Source organism: Thunnus maccoyii, chromosome 11 (assembly GCF_910596095.1).
Source record: "Thunnus maccoyii chromosome 11, fThuMac1.1, whole genome shotgun sequence".
NCBI lineage: Eukaryota > Metazoa > Chordata > Actinopteri > Scombriformes > Scombridae > Thunnus > Thunnus maccoyii.
In genome coordinates, this window is record NC_056543.1 from 22708800 (window position 1) to 22718954 (window position 10155).

A 10155-nucleotide genomic window follows, 5' to 3' on the forward strand; every position below is an offset into this window, starting at 1 on the left:
TGTGAATTATTAACTCACTCTGTTTATCAGATAGTCTGCATGACATGTGCTGTATTTTTTTAAAATCAGGAATAAGATAGACTGCAAGCTATCATTCCAACAAAACAGTACACAAAGTGAAGGGAGATAAAGGGGAAGTAAACACTAAAATAACCTGCTTCCTCTTCTCTGTTCCTAGCGTACCTATCTTGTTAACGTAGCTGAACACAAGTTATTGCACCGAAACAAAAGTTACACAGACGTCTGTGGACTTGATGAGACTGTGAAAAAGTAGAAGGCCGTCAAAAGCTTGCATCACATTAATGGCTGTGAGTAATAATCCTGTCAAGAATAGATGCCAGTCAGGGCAAAACAGATAATATCCCAGCTTCATCTTTGCTGGTTATTTTGTTTGATTGTGAATGACCAAAATTTTCCTCCATTGTGTGGACTCACACCCTCACATCACGACGAGCCCTCCCTCATTCCCTTCCTATCTCTCATCCCTGCTCCTCTCTGTTCCACACTGCATGCCTCTCTATTTATACTGTTGAGTCAGTTTGCCACTGACAGCAGTGAGCGATAAGAAAGATTGAATCATCATGTATTAGAAAGACCAGCTTTCATCTGATCTAAGACACCGTCTTAAAAGGAAACACTGAGTGTTAGGGGCAATTCATCAAAGTATTTGAAAGATATGACCAGCTACGAAGAAAAGTGGGCACAATCACAATTTTGCTATCACAGCAATAAATAAATAGAATTTTTTTTTATTTTTATTTTTTTTTACAAAGAATACATCAGTGTGTGCCAAGTGGAATGTCCTCAGCATCGGCAGTGGCTCCAGAGAAGGAGCAGTGTATCGCTCGGGCAGGATGCTGGTCCATAGGTGTCTGGTTTCAGATGGCAGGCATGCCGGGAGCACAGTGTGGAGCACAGCACAGCCAAGTGGACAACAATGGAAACACGCAGAGACACAGGTGTCCATGCTAAGCACCCAGTGTGTGTGAGAGTGTGTTTATTTGTGAGACCATGCATGTCCATGTGTCCACGTGTATATATGCATTGCTGTGCATAAAGCATGTGTTCATACACTCCACATATACTACTGAGATACATGTACTTGTATGTGTGTGTAGATAATACGCTTGTGTGTATAATGTGTGTGTATTAGCTCACTGGTATTGATTCACTTGCACTCTAGCTGCACTTTAGCTGCACTCATGCATACTTCCCTCAGGACGGTAACACCTGCAAATGGAAATGAAGCAAGTATTTCTAAAAGAGACGTGTGGCTGCATCAAAGATTATGAGAACAAGAAGCATTCATGTAGAAAACAAACAATGAAAATTCAGATCACAGTCATTGTCTCTCTTACATTGTCCATTCTTTTTTTTCCTCCTTTCTCTTTATTTAAGTCTTCCTCTCTCTCTCTGTCTCCTTCTCACTCTCTCCCTTTACTCACTGGAGGATGCTAACCCATCAGGTCCCTTGGCTCCCCTCCATGGGATGATGTCATTTTAGATGACATCACCATGCAGTGTATGTGTGTTTGTGCTATGTGTGTGAGTGTGTGTGCCCCCCACCTCACTCCTCCTCCTCCTCCTCCTCCTCCTCCTCCTCCCCCTCCTCCTCCTGCAGCCCTCCCTGTGCATTTTTCCTCAGAGGGAAGGTGCTGTTTGACACACACCCGCTATACCCAGACCATCGTCCAAACTGCCGTGCTAGCACAAGTGCTCGCAGAGAGCAAGGCAAGGAGAATGAGAGAGATAGACACGGACTGCAAGAAAGACAGAAACAAAGAAAGAGGCGAGCTAGTCTTCACAGCAGTAGTGGTGTGATGTTAGGGCAGAGAAAGAAGAGTGGAGGTGTGGTGAAGACTGGGGATGGGCATTGAGGGGCAAGTTAGTTTAATTACACAACATTAGTGCTACCATAACACCACAAAGCCCAGACATACACTGTCATTAAGATTAAAACCAGTACATGGAGGAGTGTCTGACTGTCTGAATTCTGTTTGGCTCTATTGTCTGCTGTTAACACGGTCATATTAGAGACTTCACTGTCTGGTGCAAAATTCTGATAAACAAATGAGTTCGAAGGAATAGTTCTGCGTTTTGGTAAAAAGGCTTATTCGCTTTCTTGACAAGAGTTAGAAGAGAAGATCGACTAGCTGCCTGGTTCTGTCCAAAGGTAACAAAATCAACCAGTACCTCTAGATCTCATGAATTAATGCATTGTATCTTGTTTGTTTAAAGGATAAGGCTGGCAATTTTTTGTATTTTTCTTATTGTCAAAAAATCTCACGTGCAGAGCCAAACCAACAAGGAATTCTAATCTAATTTATGATCTAATTTACAAGTAGTAGTCTGTGCTGTAGACCTTGTAGAAACTGATAATGTAATAATCCATAAATAATGTAATAAAAATGATGAGTGCATAATGTAAAAAAATATTACATTTTGTGTAAGTTATTATGTTATGAGTTTAGTGGCAACTTTTTGTTAAAAATGTAATAATTCGACATATATTGAAATAACAAATTAAAATGTAATGTTTTCAGGTCCAATATGTACAGTATTTCATACAGACCACCTTTTCCATCCCAACATCACATCACGGCCTGCAGGAGCCACATTTCAATTGTGCCCCATGTGTTTAGGATTGCCATTCAAATGCAAACCACATACAATTGTTCCTTTATGTGCATTTTAAGTTTTAAGTACTGAAATAATACACACTGTCTCAGAATCCACCTCAGAAAAAGACCAAAGCCAAAAACATAATAAGATATTGGCAGACCTCGTTCATCCTATGAATGCATAATTGGTCAGAAATGGTATTTCTGTCCATAAATGGTAGTGGATTATTCTGTTATGTAGGTTTCACAACATGCTTCTTTTCTCCTGGAACAACAACAAAAAGCGTATGTGAACCTGTCAATACAAGAAAAAAGGTAGTTCTGAGAAGGCTTTGTTGCATTACTAGCACAAACCTTTAATAAATATTTTATGTAGTTTGCACACAGTACACAGTAGTAACTCAATTCTATATTACATAAAAAAATCTGGTATTATATAGTATTATATTTTCAGTCTTTTCAGTCCTATTTAAGTTCTAACAAGATATATAGTAAGAAAAGCTTTGATATCTTTTTAAAATTCATTTTTATTGATACTTCTGAGCATGTGGATCTATTCCAATGATAATCTTATATATACAGTACCAGTCTGGACACACAAGTTTGGATACACCTACTCATTCAATGTTTTTTTGTTTATTTTTTACTATTTTCTACATTGTAGATTAATACTGAAGACATAAAAACCACAAAATAACTAAATAAATAATACAAACTATAAACAAAGTAAAATATGACAGCTTGGCACACTCTTGGCATTCTGTCAACCAGCTTCATGAGGTCGTCATATGGAGTGCTTTTTCAACAGTCTTGAAGGAGTTCCCACATATGCTGAGCACTTGTTGGCAGCTTTTCCTTCACTCTGTGCTCCAACTCATCCCAAACCATCTCAGTTGGGTTTAGGTTGGGTGATTGTGGAGGCCAGCTCACCTGATGCAGCACTCCATCACTCTCCATCTTGGTCAAACAGCCCTAACATAGACTGGAGGTATGTTTTGGGTCATTGTCCTGTTGAAAAACAAATGATGGTCCCACTAAACTCAATCCAGACAGGAAGGTGTGTCATGAATTCTGAATAAATTGCCAACAGTGTCACCAGCAAAAACCCCACACACACCTCCTCTGCCATTCTTGTGGTGGGAACCACACATGCAGATACCATCCGTTCACCTTCTCTGTGTCTCACAAAGACACGGCAATTGGAACCAAAATTCACAAATTTGGACTCATCAGACCAAAGTACAGATTTCCACTGGTCTAATTTCCATTCCTTGTGTTTCTTAGCTCAAGCAATTCTCTCTTATTATTGGTCTCCCTGAGTAGTGGTTTCTTTGCAGTGATTTGACCATAAAGGCCTGATTCATGCAGTCTCCTCTGAACAGTTGATGTTGAGATGTGTCTGCTACTTGAACTCTGGGAAGCATTGATGTAGGCTCTAATCTGAGGTGCCGTTAATTGGCGTTTTCTGAGGCTGGTAAGACTAATGAACTTCTCCTCTGCAGCAGAGGGAACTCTCGGTCTTCTGTTCCTGGAGCGGTCCTCATAAAAGCCAGTTTCATCATAGCGTTTGATGGTTTTTGCGACTGTACTTGAAGAAACTTTCAAAGCTCTTGAAATTTTCCAGATTGACTGACTTTCATGTCGTAAGTAATGATGGGCTCCTTGCTTAGTTGAGCGGTTCTTGCCATAATATGGATTACTACAGTAGTTGAATAGGGCTATTTGCTGTATACCAACACTACCTTGGCACAACACAACTGACGGTCTTAAACGCATTAAGAAGGCAAGAAATTCCACATATTAACTTTTGACAAGGCACCCTGTTAAATGAAAAGCATTCCAGGTGATGAACTCATGAAGCTGGTTGAGAAAATGCGAAGAGGAATCTAAAATATGAAACATATTTTGGTTTATTTAACACTTTTTGATTTACTACATAATTCCATATGTGTTAATATATGGTTAAATATAGTATGGTTATAAATTGTTGCATTTTTCAAATAAGCTATTCAAAACTTCAAAGCTCAGGACATGGTTAGTATAATCTGCTTAAATGCTTGAAGTTTAAATTTGTATTACATTTTGATAAGAATGTTTAATTTCTGATTGAAAGACTATCTATATTTGATGAAGCAGTTTTTTGTATGTCAGTATATTAAAAAAAACTGTTCAAAAGTCTTCACATTGTATGATATCTGCTTGTGTTGAGTGTATTGCTGCATTTGTTGAGGTTTGTGCTAGTAGTGCAACATAGCTTTCTCATAATAACCTTGTTTTTGTAAAAATGGGTTGACATTCATGCATTTGGATGTTTCAAATGGAAAGAAGCCTGTTGTGAAACGTTTACTACTATTCACCCACTACTATATATGGACAGAATTACAGGTCAAAGATTTTGATTTCTGACAAACAATTTGCAACATCCTGTGTACATTATATATACATTTGTTATATCTATGCATTCATAGGATGCATAGATATATTCATAGGAACTAGATTTGCCAATACCTTGTTTATGTTTTTGGCTTTGTCTTTTTCTGAGGTGGATTCTGAGACAGTGTGTATTATTTCGGTACATAAAACATGTAAAATGCACATAAAGGAACAATTGTATGTGGTTTGCATTTGAATGGCAATCCTAAACACATGGGGCACAATTGAAATGTGGCTCCTGCAGGCCGTGATGTGATGTTGGGATGGAAAAGAGGGTCTGTATGAAATATTGTACATATTGGACCTGAAAACATTACGTTTCAATTTGTTATTTCAATATATGTCATTTTTAACAAAAAAGTTGCCACTAAACTCATAACATAATAACTTGCACAAAATGTAATAACTTATTAAATTATGCACTCATCATTTTTATTACATTATTTATGGATTATTACATTATCAGTTTCTGAAAGGTCTACAGCAGAGGACTACTACTTGTAAAGTGGATCAATTCCTTGTTGGTTTGGCTCTGCACGTGAGATTTTTTGCACTGGGTGACATGTTCCCTTGCCCCGAAGATTATAGTCACGTTATTTTGTTTGGAAATGGCTCCAGAGACAGTTGTTGTGCTACATCTCACAACCATGGATACCGCATTCAAAGATGGCACCCATTAATTTTTATGAAAGTTAGTCAGTGGCACATGAAGCCAAAGAAGTCCATTGTGTTTCCGTCATGTTTCAGCGTGCTTCCTCACGCTTCCGCATTTTTAGGCCCATAGAGCACACGCACAAGAGTCTTTCTCTAGCTTGTCCGAGAAGTCCTCTGGCCAAGCCGGCTGACCTCCTGTTGGCTCCTCGTTCACTTGAATGGGGATAAAATAATTTAATCATGCTGCTCTTTTAGACTTTCCAAATGTTACTGAGGGATGTGCTGCTCAGAAAGATTTATTGAAAGTTTTACAACTGCTCCTTTTCCAATGATTGTGTATCAAAAAGCAAAAGCAAAAATGCTTTTTGGGCCAATGTGCATCATCATGGACCCGGAAGTTGTAATTACACGGTTTGGCCTCTATGTCAAATTGGCTTCACAGCCTGGTGCTGTTCCTGGGGGCTTAACATATGGGGCTTGATCACAACCTTTTGATGACAGCAAGCTAGTGAAGCACTGTAAACCGTGTTCCAGTGGCATCTGCCTTACACAGAACTACTCTCTGGAGCCTGAAAATGTGATTGCTGTTATTAGTCTTTGGAGTCGTTTCAAAACAAAATAATGTGACCATAATCTTCAGGGTGAAGGAAAATGTCACCCAGTGTGGCTGATTGATGTATTTTTAATAGGTTTTGGACAACAATGGAGGTCTACAGCACACAGGAAATAAGATATATCAGGGATACACACAAAATACTTGTAAGTAAGATTAATACATTGTTGGTTTGGCTTTGCACATGAGATTTGTTGACAATAAGAAAAAGAAAGAAAAGCAAAGTGTAGGAACTGTAAGTTGTGGTTTTACAGAGGTTTATGTGTGGGACTATTTCTTGGCCGGGAGCAGTAACTCTTAAGAAACAGTCCAGCACATAAGGCCCTGTAAAACCACAATGTGTTGTTTTTACAGTTTGATTTTCAAACAGATTCAAGAAATAAGATATAATGTATTAATTAGTGAGCTTTAGAAGTGCTGGTAGGTGGATTTTGTTTGCAGAGCCGGGGTAGCTTTTTCCCACTGTTTCCAGTCTTGATGCTAAGCTAAGCTAACTGGCTAACTGACAAGAAGGCAACTAAGCGTATTGCCAAAATGTCAAACTATTCCTTTAATTAGAGCCCACTGCACACAGTTTTATAGTAAAAGGCATCATCATGCAGCAGTTCACCTTTCTTAACATAGCTTTGCACTAACATCTATCGTAGGGATTTAAGGATATCTTCACAATTACTTGGTGAGAACCTGTGACAAGCAATAATTTTCGCCATGACTAATTTAGTACAAAGATCTTCTCACTCGTGTCTTTCAAGTCTCAGTGCAGCAGAGGCACTCCCACACTCAAACACGCCTGGGCTTTATTGAGCACAGTTGGCACGGTCTGAGCCAATGATGTCATCCTGGTGAATGGGCCAGCAATATGGGGATCAGCAAGTTTCTGAAATGAGAAATGGTAGGGACAGATGTGTAGTAGTAGTTATCTAGTCATTTTGATGAAAAGGTAAAGTCGCAGCATTTTGGTGTGGGTTTTTTTTTTTTTTGCCATCTTCTATAGAGAGGACAATGGTGTGCTTTGGGGAATGTGTGCCCACAAAAGCTGGTCTCAAATTACATGTTGCAAGTCTCAAAATATTGAGGCATGGTTGGAGGTTTTCATGTGGTGCTGCTGAAGAGTTTTGATAAGTGGTTTCAGAGTCTGCCAGTGAAATCTGTTGTTTTCAGCTCGGGATTGTACGATAGCATGACGCAGATTATAACCATCAGACTGAGGCAATAACAGACTCACTTTTAGAGGTGTGTGTGCTAAAGTGGGGATGTCATTATCAGCTCTATAACTAGATTGTGAGGTCCGGGGCTTTGGTCATGGAGTTCACCCGTCTGTCCCATGAGTACGGGCCAGGGCCCCCGTCACCTCCACCTGCTCCAGCCTCCCAAGGGGACCAGGGCTAAATTTAGACCAACAAGGAAGCTCGTCTGTGGACACGAAGCGGGATAGAGATCCTCCAGATTGTTGGAAAACTGGAGCCCTCATCTTTGTGCCAAGCATAGGGGGAGTGAATTTACTGCAAAAAAATATGCCTCTTCAAGGCATTAAGCGTACCATTTTAAAACATTGATGTAAAATAAGATAAGATGGTCTTATTACTGCTGACAAATGATAATTTTTTATAGCTTTACCATCTACCAAGCCAGAAACAATTAACGCTGTTAGGTTATTTTGCACTGAAAGAGCGCAAAACCTGGTGGCACACACAGTAAATGCAGTGCAGTGTTTGCCAGGCCTTCTTGAGACAACCTTTTAATTTATGTGAATAAAAATAATGTTAATGCATTTATGATGAATAAAGTAAAACAAGTTTCCATGTCATTTAATCTGTTTCTGTTTTTTCTCAAAAAAAGGAATTTTTCAATAGGTAGATGTAATTAAACTTTATCCAATGCAGAATGTTCTGATAAACACTGTAGAGCGACCTTATGTCTTGAAGCAGTCCTCATCTACACTTATTTTGAGAAGAATGAAGACAATATTTTGGGGGGAAACAGGACTGTAAAAAAAAACAGGATTGTAAGACTCATTTAGAAGGTGAGGTGAACATTTTTTGCAGCGTTGAGGGGGCTGGACAAGGAGTCCACCCAGAGTGAGATTTGGACCCTAGCCAAAAGCTCACACTCTCTCCCTGCTTCTCTGCACTTCTCAAAATAAAGAGTTGTATTGTGAATACGTGCACACACACACACACACACCCGCTCAGACACACGTGAACCGGTGCGTGTGCACTCCTGCCTTGCATGCACCTGTTGTCCTACATGGAACAGGCAGCTCTCCCTTGAACAGGAGGTAGAGCACTAAGAATTTCCACCTGTGCGTGGGAGGCTTGTGTGTGTATGTGTGCACGCGTGTGTAAGTGACAGATAAAGAGGTGGACAGTAAAAAGAGGGAGGAGAGCGGCAGTGGTGTTTTATTAAGGGATGACTTGAATGAATTTCCCCCTTTTAAATCCACCCTCTCTCACACTCCTCTGCCCTTCAGCACCTCTTTGTCCACCCTTCCAGCCGCCCCCCACCCCTCTCTCCTCCTCCCACCTTTCTCCACCCTGTGGGCCCAAATGTCGCCCCAACATTTGACATGTTTTGGGTCATTTCATCTGATGGGATCTCCTGGGAGGAATTAGCATGTGCAAAAGAAAAGCCCACAGTTTTAAAAGCTCAGTGTTTCCAATTTGCCGCCACATGCTTCAAATTAGCCACGTATTTACTAAGGTCAGGCACTGGGTACAGAGCCTGTGGGGGAGCCTGTGTTCGGGTTTGAGAGAGAGAGACAGGGAGAGAGAGAGAGAAAGAGAGAGAGAGACAGAGACAGAGAGAGAGAGAGAGAGAGAGAGAAGGGGAGAGAGAGAGAGAGAGAGAGAGGGAGAGAAGCAAGTTAGTTTAATTGCAATCCACTGTTGCCATCATAATACCACAAAATTTTAGCTTAGCCTATCTAAACGAATGCACAGAAGCATGACCGTTTCAACAAATTGTCATCTGAGCACTGTAGAAGTTCAATATAAATCCAGATAATATAGACATCTTTATATTCAGAAAAGCCTGCGCAGAGAAGACATCAGACTCTGCTGAAAGCCTCTTCCTAAACACACATGGCTCTTGTCACACTCAGAAGGAAGGTCCTGTTTTACTTTTTTTTTTCGTAGTGAGGAACCCTGCATATAAACCACAGAAAATTAACACAGTGGCCTACAATACTATTCTTGGCTATTTGAAAGTAGGCTCAATGTGATTATACTTTGAGTCTGATTTAAAGTAGTTTCTTTCCTGGCATGGCAGAATATGAGAGGCCGCCGCCTGGCTTCTGTCAGAAAGGTTTGCAGAAGGTTTACAAGCTTATTATTAGGCGTATTTAGTTCTGAAGATTTGCTTTATTTGTTCTGAGGCCACATGACATCCTTATCGCATCTGTTGTGTGTTTGTCTTGCTCATATCACGACTCAGTCTAGGGTGAGGCTCCTCGAGTTGGTTTGATGCGTGTGCACGTGTGTGTGCTCGCCCGTCTGTGTTTGTGAGCAGAAGAGCACAAGCGTGCACACGCTTTAGTGTGTGTGTGTGTGTGTGTGTGTGTGTGTGTGTGTGTGTGTGTGTGTGTGTGTGTGTGTCTACAGCCGAGCCTAAAAGCATTTAAGCAGGAATGGAGAGGGTCTGGAATCCTGGGATGACATCATTATCCATGATGTCATTTCTGCAGGGTGACTTTGGCACATGTGATCGTTTGGGTGAGGTCACACTTTCACTTCTAACTCACCGTAATTGACAGCGAAACAGCAGGTCACCATTGCAGATTGAGCAATGTCAAATTTAGCAGCCAATTAGGTAGTCAGAACAAACATTTTTTAAAAA